Source organism: Equus przewalskii, chromosome X (genome assembly GCF_037783145.1).
Source record: "Equus przewalskii isolate Varuska chromosome X, EquPr2, whole genome shotgun sequence".
NCBI classification, from domain to species: domain Eukaryota; kingdom Metazoa; phylum Chordata; class Mammalia; order Perissodactyla; family Equidae; genus Equus; species Equus przewalskii.
Window position 1 is genome coordinate 1,516,062 of NC_091863.1, and position 12,760 is coordinate 1,528,821.

Genomic DNA, 12,760 nt, shown 5'->3' on the forward strand with positions numbered 1-12,760 from the left:
AAATAACATATGATTCCACTTACATGAGGTGCCTAAAATAGTCGAACTCCTAGAAATAGGGAGAAGAACAGTGGATTCTGGGGGCTGGGGGGACAGGGAAATGGAGAGTTGTAGTTTAACGGTAAAAACTTTCAGTTATGCAAGATGAGTAAGTTCTAGGGATCTGCTGTACAATGTAGTGCCCATGGTTAACAGTATGTACGGTGCACTTAACAATTGCTTGAGGGTACATCTCATGTTAAGTGTTAGAATATAGGTAGGTAGGTAGATGATAGATAGCTGTGATTGATAGATGATAGATAGGTAGATAGATATAGCTAGCTAGCTAGATGGATAGATAGATATGATTGATAGATGATAGATATGATTCACAGATGATACATAGATAATAAAGTCAGATGATAGATAGATAGATATTAGAGCTAGATGACAGATAGACAGATATGATTGATAGATGATAGACTGATCGATTGATAGATACGGTTAGATGATAGATACATAGATATATACCTACACACATATATAGATAAAACTAACTTCCAAACCAAAAGGAACAAAAAAGAAAAAAGGGAAAAAATAAATTCAAATGTCGGCCAAAAACAGAGAGAAAAGAATCACAGAAATGTAAAACAAATAGGAAGCATAAAATATAGAGGTAAAATGAATCTCAAGATATTTGCAATAGTAATAGGGATACTCATGAAAACACATAGACTGAACATAAAAACTAAAGCCAGCTATACACTGGTTCCAAGAGATACACCTCAACTTCAGATGACTGGAAGGTTGAACATAAAATAACAGACGGAGACGATCAGACAAATAATAACCAGAAGCTTTGAGGCCCTGGTTGGTGGAAGTCATTGGGTGGAGAAATGTGTCATCCTGGCCCTTGACTTAGTCTGTTCAGGCTGCTATAACAAAACAATCATAAACTGTGTGGCTCATAAACAACAGACACTTACTTCTCCCAGTTCTGGAAGCTGCGAGTCGAAGGTCAAGGCACTGGCAGATTTGGCGTCTGTTAAGAACTCTTCCTGGTTTATTCTCACTGTGTCTCGCATGGTAGAAGGGGTGAGGGAGCTCTCTGGGGTCTCTGTTATAATCTCATTCATGCGGGCTCCATCCTCATGACTGAATCACCCCCCCAAAGGCCCCACCTCCTGACACCATCAACATTGGGGGTTAGGTCTCAACACATCAATTTTGGGGGGACACAAACTTTGAGCCTGTAACACCCCTCCAAGCCACCTCCATAAAGGCAGTATCAGGCCACCCAGGAGACTCTCATGAAATGCATTCAGTCCCATTCATGCCCCAGGACATTGAAATAGCCAGGTCTTATCCAGACACTGGTTCCAGAAGCCTGTCCAGATGCTGACATTTCCACAATGACATGGGTTATCTAACTTACTGATCCTATGTGGGACATTGCATTTGCTTTTCATAATGAGAATATTAAAATATGTTAACTCGACAGGACTTCACAGAGCATCCAGGAGAACCCCATCCGTTTAATACACCATTGAGGAATATCGATCGGGTGGAAGAATTCAGGGCTGTGTTCTGAAAATGAATGTATACTCTCTTCTTATTATAGAAAACTTGAAGCCATGGAATAAATTCTAGCTATTAAAGAATGTCTTCACATTTAAAAAAAAAAAAGCCTCAGTGCTATTTTTGGTGACATGATCTGTGTCTCATTCACAAAAAGTTATTTTGTGATAGTGGTTTTGACTGAGGCTTTTAAATTTAGATCACCTCATCAAAGAATAGGGTCTTTCATGTGGGGAAAATAAAGCAGGAAAATATTGAGTTAAAGAAATAGCCCTAGAGGCCAGCCCCATAGTGTAGTGGTTGAGTTTGCTTCACTCGGCTTTGGGGGCCTGAGGTTCGTGACCTGCACCACTCGTCAGCCATGCTAGGGTGGCATCCCACATACAAAATAGAGGAAGACTGGCACAGAGGTTAGCTCAGAGTGATTCTTCCTCACCAAAAAAATAAGAAGAAGAAATAGCTCTATAGTCCAGCAAAAATGCATTTTTAAACCATTTGGGTATTAACTGAATGTGACATGGAATATTTGAGCTCTCTGTCTTTCCATGGCCAACCCAGGTCAGTTCTTCAGAAATCCCTGCAATGAACTAAAATTGAGATAAGCCCAGAAAATGCTTGTTGTGCTTTTTTTTGTCTTGTCATACGTATGACTTTTTATGGGAAAAAATACTTAATACTTGGCTCTCATTGACTAGCTCTTCTGCAGAAAGTTACATAATCACCCTATCTGTAAGGAATTAAGAGAGCTGATCAGGCTTATAATCGACAGATGAATGGATAGATATTTAACCTACATAGATAGATAGATAGATAACGATAGATAGATAGATAGATAGATAGATAGACACATAGATACATAGAGAGATAGATACATAGAGAGAGATGATAGAATTAGAGAGAGAGATGTCTTCCTATAGCATGGAAAAATATCAAAATGCATTGGCAAATATCTCAACGAAAATGAAAAATGTTTACTTAATTTTCAAAAATATTTGCACTATTGTGAAACAATTCATAAAACCAACAATATTCTAGGATGTTTATCTGGTCCTTCTAACTTTTGTCATTTACTCTACATCAGGGTTTCTCAGTCTTAGCACTATTTGACATCTGGGCCAAATATTTCTCTGTGGTGGCCCATCCCATGCACCGTAGCATCTTGAGCAGCATCCCTGGTCTCCACTCACTAGATGCCAGTAGTATTCCATTCCCCCAGTGGTGACAACCAAAAAACATCTCCAGATATTGCCAAATGTCCCCTGGTGGGAGGTGGGGAGGAGTAGTGCCCCAAATGACAACCGTTGATGGTAGACCTAAAATCTCAATTTCTCAGCCATTGTCATCCAGCTCATCCTACTATGTGATGGTTAATTTTATATGTCAACTTGGCTGGACCACGGTGCCCAGTTATATGGTCAAACATTATTCTGGATATTTCTGTGAGGGTGGTTTTTGGTTAAGATTAACATGTAAATCGATAGACTTTGAGTAAAGCAGACTGCCCTCCATAATATGTGTGGGCCTCATCCAATTAGTCGAAGGCCTGGATAGAGCAAAGACTGACTTCCTCTGAAGAAAAGGGAATTCTGCAGCAAACGGCCTTTGGTCTTGAACTGCAAGTCTTTCTTGAGTCTCCAGCCTGCAGGCCTACTCATTAAATTTTGGATTCTCCAAGCTTCCACGATCATGTGAGTCAATTTCTTAAAATAAATCTTTCAATAGATGGATAGATGGATGGATGGTTGGTTGTATGAATGGATGGATAGATAAAAAGATAGATAGATAGATAGATAGATGGATGGATAGAGACATGGATGGATAGTTAATTACCTATGTATCCATATACATGTGTACACATCCTGTTGGTTCTGTGTTCTGGAGGAACCCTGACTTGTAAATATTGACTCTAAGAATCACCTAGGAGACATTCTCTTTTCCTTTGCCTCATCCAAGAATCCAGGATTTCACCCCACACTCATCTTCTTCCTCCAAGTCCCATTTCCTACAGTGTCCCTCTGGCCATCAAGAAAGTCCTCATGGGTCTGAATTCTCAGCAATGCTAAGGCAATCAATCAGGATGTTTCCTGGACTCTCATTTCATACTCACTTTCCTGTCTGGGTAACCCTGACTTGGAGTTTGAGTACCTTCTTGAGATATTTAATTCTTTCTAAACCATCATCTGTTTGCTGGGAAGTTCAGGAAGTTCAAAAAGTCTTCTCTTTCATTTTCTTGCAAAATCTGCATTGAGAAAGAATTGAGCTGGCAATTTTTTTTTTTTTTAATTGAGATGAAAAACACATAACATAAAAATAACCATTATAAAGGGAACTATTCAGGGGCATTTAGGAACATTGACAAAGTTACGCAACCACCATCCCTGTCTAGTTCCAGGACATTTTCATCTCCCTAAAACACCCCTTATACATAAGCAGTCACCCTCCATCCCCCTCCTCCAGCCCCTGGCAACCACTAATCCACTTTCCGTCTCCACAGATTTGCCTTCTGGACACTTCGTATCAATGGAGTCATGCACTGTGTGGTCCTCTGTGTCTGGCTTCTCTCACTGAGCATTATGTGGTTCATCCACATGGAAGCATATATCAGAACTTCATTCTTTTGTGTTTGTTTCAACAGCTTTATTGGGAAAGACGTGCTGGCTGTGTTTTATCAGGAAAACCTATATGACTTCTGGAAAACCTATAAGTCCTATTGATCCATCTGTGGATCTATTATCTCCTTATAGCCTGATTTAATGTGGATGGTGAAAAGACTATCATTTTCCACTTGAGCTCTTTTTTCATTCACTCATTCATTCATTCATTCATTCACCCACTCACTGTAATTAAGAGAAACTAGGAGGCTCTCATCTGAGGAAACTCCTGATAATAAGTTGAGTTATACAAACCCATCCACTGTCTGCAGACTTGCCTTTGACCTGACACATAATCAACTATATGACTCCTGAAAACTTATAAAGTGGAGGGAAGCAGATCTAAGAACACTCTCCATGAAAGCTGACTGTGTGTTCCATCACACTGGGAAGTGGAACGTTGGAAGTTATACATGTTGGACTGTCATCATCTTACAACCTACTCTCAGCTCACGAAGTTAGAGAAAAACACAGATAATGTATTCTCCCAGTGGCTGCCTGATTGCCAAATGGTTTATTAGAACATGCAGAAAGAAGCTCAAAAACATGAGGGATTTCGGTAAGGATTTCAAGGTAGGTGCCTGGAATTGTGATATTATGATTTCACAGGATCTTGTGTAGACACAAAAGCATTAAGAGCAATGCGGAAAGAAACATCTTTTCAGTCTCTTTTCACTTTGATTTCATCATCTTACTTTGAAGAAAATGAACCAAGTTTCAATGAAAATGAGTATTTCCAGAAATAGGAGCCAAAGACAAAAATCTTTCTCTTCAGTGCTCCCTGTAAGATGAGCAGCAAGCGGAAAGCGAAGGAATCAGTAATTTCATTCTCTGCATTGCGTCCTCACGTATGCGTTAGGATGGTAGAGTCTCTTATGAAATCAACCCCTATGGTGAAAACACCCTAAGCAAAATTTCTGGAATATCAATGTTGTGACAAAAATCCAGTTACCCCGAGTTTTATTGGCGTTTCTCGTTTATTGAACGTTTATTTAGCGAAGGGCTCTTCACTTCCAGCTCTTGAGTTGGCTGCAGCAATGGCAAAGGCCTTGATGTGTTTATTTGTCTCCCTCCATATAAAACCTGAGGATAGCACTGACACTTGCCTAATGACATCATACGACCACTTCCCACTTCTTGATAACACACCTCACACCACCGTGCGGGAGAAGCACAGATTGCTGCTGCTTCTTCAGTTTCAGAGAATTTCTTCTTTTTTTTTTTTTTTTAAGTTTATTTTATTGTGGTAAGAACCCTTAACAAGAAATCTACTCTCTTAACAAATTTTTAAATGTGCCATTCACTAGTCTTGACTATAGGCACGAGGTTGAAGGGCAGATCTCTAGAACTCGTTCATCTCCCTAATTTTCCAAAGGGTCGGGGCTTGGAAAGCTGACTAAAAGGGCACCAGAGATCATGTCCTTTAGGGCATATCTGCCGTGCTTTCCACGTCAGTGAATAACCTAACAGAAATCCAAATATCCCATCAGACAGCAATCACCCAGCAGTATTACTTCTGCATTGGCCATCACTACATTCTTCAGATATATTTGTAGGGAGAGAAGACAATATTTTATTACCTACATTTTAAAGAGAAAGGACAAAGCAGTGGTTTGCCCACCAGGGGACCCTCAGCAATGTCTGGAGACATATTTGGTTGTCAAAATGCATGTGCAGGGGGTGCTCCTGGCATCTGGTGGGTGGAGGCCAAAGGATGCTGCTCAACACCCTGCAGGGCACAGGAAAGCCCCACAACAAAGAGTCTTCTGGTCCAAAACGCCAATAGCATCAAGATTGAGAAACTCTGAACTAGAGAATACACAGAAATAACCGGAGCGTGATGTTACAGGCAAAGGATGTTAACAGAACTGCCAGCTTGGAAATTCCTTTTATTTTCTAAAGTGGATGTTGTGCTCAGAAAGACAGCTCAGGTTTCCCAGCAAAATGCATTTGAATTCTGGAGAATTGAAAGTGGGAGATGAATGCCCAAAGGAAATGAAAACAGGATCTCAAGGAGATATCTGCACCCCCATGTTCATTGCGGCGTTATTCACAGTAGCCAAGACATGGAAACAACCTAAGCGCCTGTCACGGATGAATGGATAAAGAGGATGTGGTATATATATATATATATATATATATATACCATGGACTATTATTCAGCCATAAAAAAGAAGAATCCTGCCATTTGTGACAACAGGGAAAGACCTTGAGGACATTGTGTTAAGTGAGATGTCAGACACAGAAAGACAAATACTGTATGCTCTCACTTACAGGTGGAACCTAAAAAAAGGTGACCTCGTAAAAACAGAGAGTAGAATGGTGGTTACCAGCTGGGGTTGGGAGAATAACAGAGATGTTGTTTAAGGTATAAGCTTGCAAGACATGAATTAAAAAGCCCTGGAGATCTAGTACGCATTATGGTGATTACCAAAAACTATAATGTATTATTGCCATCAAACTTGCTAAGAAACCAGATCTTCATTACTCCCACCACAAGAAAGACATGATAATTACACGACATGATAGAGGAGCTAGCTCATGCTACGGGGCAATCATACTGCAACAAACAAATGTATCAAATCAACAAGTGTCACACCTTAAACATACACAATGTTGCATGCGGAGTGGGCCACTCTGTGGGTATGGGAATGAAAGCTATCTCACCATAGCCAGGTCACCCACCTAGAATGCTAGGGAAGTTGAGGCACAGTGCACGCCAGGTAGCATGTTCCTTCTTAGAGAACACCGAGGAAGTTGTGACAAGGCAAATTTGATCATGCCGGGTCCCTCAGCCCCAGGTGGGTCCCCAGTCACGTTCTGCAAGAAAGCTGGAACTTCTCACCAGGACCTCTTCTGTCTGTCTCGTTAGCCACAGCCTGGCACCTGCCGTTGATCCCAGCCCTCGGGACTGTGGAGGGTCAGGTCGTCTCCTAGCTTTGCACTGCCTATGACCTGCCTCAGGTCCTCACCCCTCCTAGCTGGCCTTAGATCAACTGGCCAAAAGCCAATGCACCAGAGGATTGATTCCTAGAAATGATGCATTTTACTGGCTTCCCAAAAACATGTTTGTAAGGAGTCCCTGGGAAGCCAAGGCTGGTGGCTGGGCCCTGAGATGACTCCCCTCACTGTCTGTCTCTCCCTGGCGGAGGGTCCCTTCTCTCTGCCCCAGCCCGCTCCTCTCCAGCAGCTGAGAGCTGGGCACACACAAATCAGATATTCCTTCGAAAACTATCAGGAGGACAAAATAAAAACCGGTCAAGGAATAGTTACTCGAAATCTTCAAAAGATGCTTAAACCATCCAATGCAATATGAATTGGCATATATTCTATGAACAGTAAAAATGGTCACCTAAATATTTGCTTAAATCTTTCAAAGCTGTTAAAATCAACTTTCTATCATCTACCTACCTATCCATCTATCTATCTACCTATCTATCTATTTATAACATTTTTTATCAATCATCTTTTACCTCTATCATCTATGTTTCTATCATATACTCATCTATCAACTATATTTCTATCATCTATATCTATCTCTCTATCATCACCTATCTATGTTTGTATCATCTATCTACCTACTTTTCTATCATCTATCTATCTCTCTAGCTATTAACTATCCCCTACGTATCTATATCTACTTATCTACTATTTATCTAACCTAGCCAATCTCTCTCTATTATATGATATGATCCATCTATTCTATCTATTCATATCTATTTATTATTATATTACATATACCGATAAATACACAGATAGGGAAATAGAGAGAGAGATAGGCAATTTGTAAAATGTACAAGTATTTAGGGGCTGGCCCGGTGGCACAGCAGTTAAGTTCACACGTTCTGCTTCTCGGTGGCCTGGTTCACCAGTTTGGATCTCGGGTGCAGACATGGCACTGCCTGGCAAAAGCCATGCTGTGGCAGGCGTCCCACATATAAAGTAGAGGAAGATGGGCACGGATGTTAGCTCAGGGCCAGTCTTCCTCAGCAAAAAGAGGAGGATTGGTAGTAGTTAGCTCAGGGCTAATCCTCCTCAAAACAAACAAACAAACAAAAAAAAACGAACAAGTATTTACAATGAAACAGTTTTAGGGAAGTGAAGTGAGTAACTCAGTAAATGCAGAAATTGCTCTTTCAAGAATTAATATTCAGTCATTGGCCTGATTCCCTTTTATTCACTCTTCACACCTTCACGTTGCTGGGGGCCATTTCTGGGGCAGCCCCCCTGGCTTCCTCCGCTGGCCTCTCCATCCCCAACACCACTCCCCCAGCCCCCTCCCCCTATCTCCCTAGCAACCTCAGGTTCCGTCACTCATCATGTCCACTCTGCTTGTTGGTCATCTGTCCATCTCCCCACCACAGACACACAGCACAAGCATCTACAGACTCAAATGTCCCATTCTTGACCCAGCGCTGACAAGTGGTACCACTCGATAAACATCTAAGTAAATTAACGGACTACTTCTTTCTTTTTATAATAGCCACCGAAGGAATCCTAAATTAAGATGGTGATCTTTCACTCCTAAAATCCCATAAACAGCAGGTGGGGAGTTTATTTCCAGCTCCAGAAAAAGGCCGAAAGGAGATGGTGAAAAGCAGTCCATTCCTGAAAATCCCTTTGGTGTGACGTGCAATAAAACAGCAGTCCGGGAGAGTTTTCAGCCAGACTTTCCCCAACCACGATTCCAATGCATCTGGTTCCATTTCACGGCAAGGGGAGGTAAGCATGTTTCACTATAATGATTCAAGGCACACAGATGCATAGATTGGGGTGCTTTGGGGGAATTTTGTTGATATTTGTTGGTGGTGTGGGGCTACAATTTCATGGCTCTGATCCAGCAGCTCTCTGGACTGACGTATAAAGAAAGTGGTGTACGTAAACTTACTTTCACCTCCCAGACGGTGTTCTCCTTAATTTGTTCCATTTGTGCTTTCTGATTGGAAGTGACATGAATTAATTTTCCTAAAAAATCATCACCAGATTTCAATTTTATACATCTTTTAAATATCTCCCTATGCCGGGAAAAAAAGGTTTAAAGATATCATTTAGATTATTTATATATTTTTGAAATGTTTTAATGAAGTTACATAGGATAATATGATTGTAAGGAAAATCAATGTGTCATGTAAAACTGAATCTTATGCAGATTGAAGAAGAAAAAAAAAAGCAGGGACATTTTGTGCAATGCCAGGGCGTCAAAATCTGATTTTCTCCTAAAAGAAAGAAGGCTCAGGAAATTCTTTTTTCCAAGTTTAGAAACCATTCAAACTTCATGAGTTTGCTGTTTTGATCATAATTTAAATGCCTTCCAGATTTATACCCTCAGAAAAAAAATACGGCTTCATGCTTTTAGCAAAGAAAGATCAAAATAGTATATTAAACACTCTTAGAAGACTTCTTGTACATATAAAAAACATTCAGTTAGTTAATGAAATAAATCAGAAACAGATAGAGGGGTTGTCCCTTAGATTTAAACGTTTAAGCGTTTAAGCACTCCGAAGATGAAGGATAAAAACTAGAAGAACAATGAAGAAATATCAATTGCCCAAAGAGAAACATTTAAAAAAATCTCCATTATGGTTCAGACTCGCCACTCCCAACAGAAGTTAGAGTGTTACACGCAAACAAATCACATTGTGTCTTCATTCTTCCCACAATGTGGACTCTTAACCTTGTACATTTTCAGTGCTTTGTTGGAAAATCCAAGGAAGGGGTAATGGTTGAGTAATCACCATGGACTAACAGCAAAGCCATTATATCATATTCAAGCCAAGTAATAAACAAATGAAATCTTGTCTAGAACAAATAAATTCCTTTCACTGTGTCCAACTTCACTTATTCTAAGGGAATTCCCTTCAGAAACCCAAGCTGACCTTGGCCCAGGTCCACGCCTTAGCCAATTAGGAGGAATATGCCCTCCCAGGAATGTACTGCAGCTAAAGCTTCTACCACTCACTGCCCACAGGCTCCCCACTGCTCTCAGGTCACTTCTAGCCTCACAGAACTTGTGGTGGACTTCTCCTTTGTGTCAGAATTCATTATAAACATGGGCACAAGAGCTTCCAGATTTCCATGAAATAAGCTGTAAGTGAAGGAACTATTTCAGTCATCCCTGCTGTGTAACAAACAACCCTGATAATTAGTAAATAACAACCACCACCATTTTATTTGCGCATGCTTCCATGGGTCAGGAATTTAGACTGGGCTCAACTGGATGGCCCTTCCGTTGGTCTTGCATAGGGTCTGTCATGGGGCAGCAGTCCTCTGGAAGTTTAACCAAGGATGGATGGACGAGCCAAGCTGGAGCCCACTCACATGCCTGTCCATTGGGGCTGGTGTCAACTGGACCTCTCTCATGACTGCTCATCTCAAGGAAGCTACCCTGGCTTCTTCACATGGTGGTCTCAGGGCTCTAGACTGACGGACAGGACCACCTGGTAGGCAAGTGAGTGACTCTGCTTTAGACCATCCAGACCATCCAGATGATGGCAGCTGCATAAGTGACCCCAGACAAGACCAACAGGAGGACATCCCAGGAGAGCCCAGCGCAAGTTGCTGATTCATAGAATTATGAGCAAATTCACTGTTTGTTATGTGGAAGCATAAATCTTAGAGTTGCTTTTATATGGAACAATAGAGAACTGACCCAGAATCTGCCTTCTAGAAGAGGAGGCTATTGCTATAATAAATGCTTAAAACATACCGTATTGACTTCAAAACCCATTGGTGAACAGAGGTTGGAAAAATAGTAAAGAAATTGCTGCTGGAAGCTAGAAAAAGAATGGTCACCAGTGGGATGTTGTGGTGAAAAACCAAAACTGTAGCCTGCAGTAACTTGGTAGACAAAGCTGTGGCTAATAATCTTGGCTTTGGAGAAGGGGGCGTTTTTCAACTTGGCTGTTATTGACATTTGGGGTCAGAAAATTCTCTATTAAAGGGGCTGGCATGTGCACTGGAGAATTTTTTTGCAGCATTCTCAGCTTCTGTCGAGTGGACTGAAGCCAGCCTGGATGGCTGTCCCACAGAGCCATGAGTGTATAACATTTATGTTGTTTTAACCGATTCATTCTATGGCAAAACATGACTGAAACCTCTCACATTGTTACAGAAAGAGAATCTGTGGATGTCCTTTATCCTGCTGCAATCAAGAGCTTTGGTTCATTCCATTAATGTCTTCGGTGCATCCCATGGGAGAAAGATGACATTTGACAAGCTGAGTTGATTTTGACAGCAATTCTGAGACAGATACCACCTTTATATGAGCAAATGGGTGCTCAGAGAATTTAAGGAACTGGACCGCAGTCATCAATGTAGGAAGCTATATTACTTCCTTAGGGCTGCCATAACAAATTACCACAAATTTGGTGACTTTAAACAACACACACTTATTCTCTTGCGATTCTGGCGGTCAGAAGTCCAAGATAGATCTCACTGGGCAAAAATCAAGGCGTGGGCAGGGCTGTTCCTTTTGCTGGCTCCAGGGGAGAATCTGTTTTGTTGCCTTTCCCAACTTCTGGAGGCCCTGTGTTCCTTGGCTCATGGGCCCTTCCTCCATCTTCGAAGCCAGCAACGGTGGGTTGAGTCCTTCTCACATCTTATCACTCAGTCTCCTCTTCTGCCTCCCTCTTCCACTTTTAAGAACCCTTGTGATGGCATTGGGCCCAGCTGGATAATCCAGGATTGTCTCCCTATTTTAAGGCTCAGTTGATTAGCAACCTTAATTCCATCTGTAACTTTAACTCCCTTCCACCCTACAACCAAATCTATTCAGAGGTTCTGGGGATTAAGATGTGGCCATCTCTGGTGGGGGACCATCATTCCACCTACCACAAAAGCAAGGCACTAAAAACATAACCCGTCTTGTCTAACTCAAAGGCAGACCGTGAGCTGTGCTATTTATTGCCAGGCACTGCCAGAGGCATGGATAGAGGTCAGAGAAGAGCTGGGAGAAGCAATTGTGCACATCTGTTCCCAGCTCCCTGTACCATGACCTCAAACTGCTGTCTTGGAGTTGGCCATGGTGGAGGGAGTGTTTATACCAGGGAAAGGGGCAGATCCTATCAATCTTGGGTCCCTAGCACCCATGAGAGGGGGTACTAACATTTATCAGCATGCCACTGGATATGATAAAGAACAGGAAAGCAATACAGTGTTACGGGGGAAAGGTTTTATCAGAAAAGCAGGAATTGCTAAAAAAAAAAAAAAAAAAAACCCTCAAGGGAGGCTGCCAGCACTGCCTATGAAGGCCTTGTGGAAGATGTCACACTTAACTGGAGAGCTGAAGGAGGGGAAGGAGTCAGACAGGGGAGGGGTGTGTTGAGAGAGGAGATAAGAACACGGCGGCACATTTGCAGAACTCTTATAGGTTCGTAGATTGACAGAAGCGGCTATGAGAAGATGGGCTACATCAGGCCTCTTTAGGAATTTGAGGTTAATGAGCTAAAAGTTTGAATTTTCATCATGGTGACCTGAGTGTACATATTTAATAAAAACTTTTAACTCCATTGTAGACCAAGTGTCCTGTGAAAAGAAGGGAAAGAAAAACCCAA

General features: G+C 41.6%; 1 protein-coding gene across 6 annotated transcripts in view; it reads right to left on the bottom strand.

Moving 5' to 3' along the window:
• Positions 1-12,760, bottom strand: part of PRKX (protein kinase cAMP-dependent X-linked catalytic subunit) — a 166,890-nt gene that overhangs the window by 37,917 nt on the left and 116,213 nt on the right. The window lies entirely within an intron of this gene.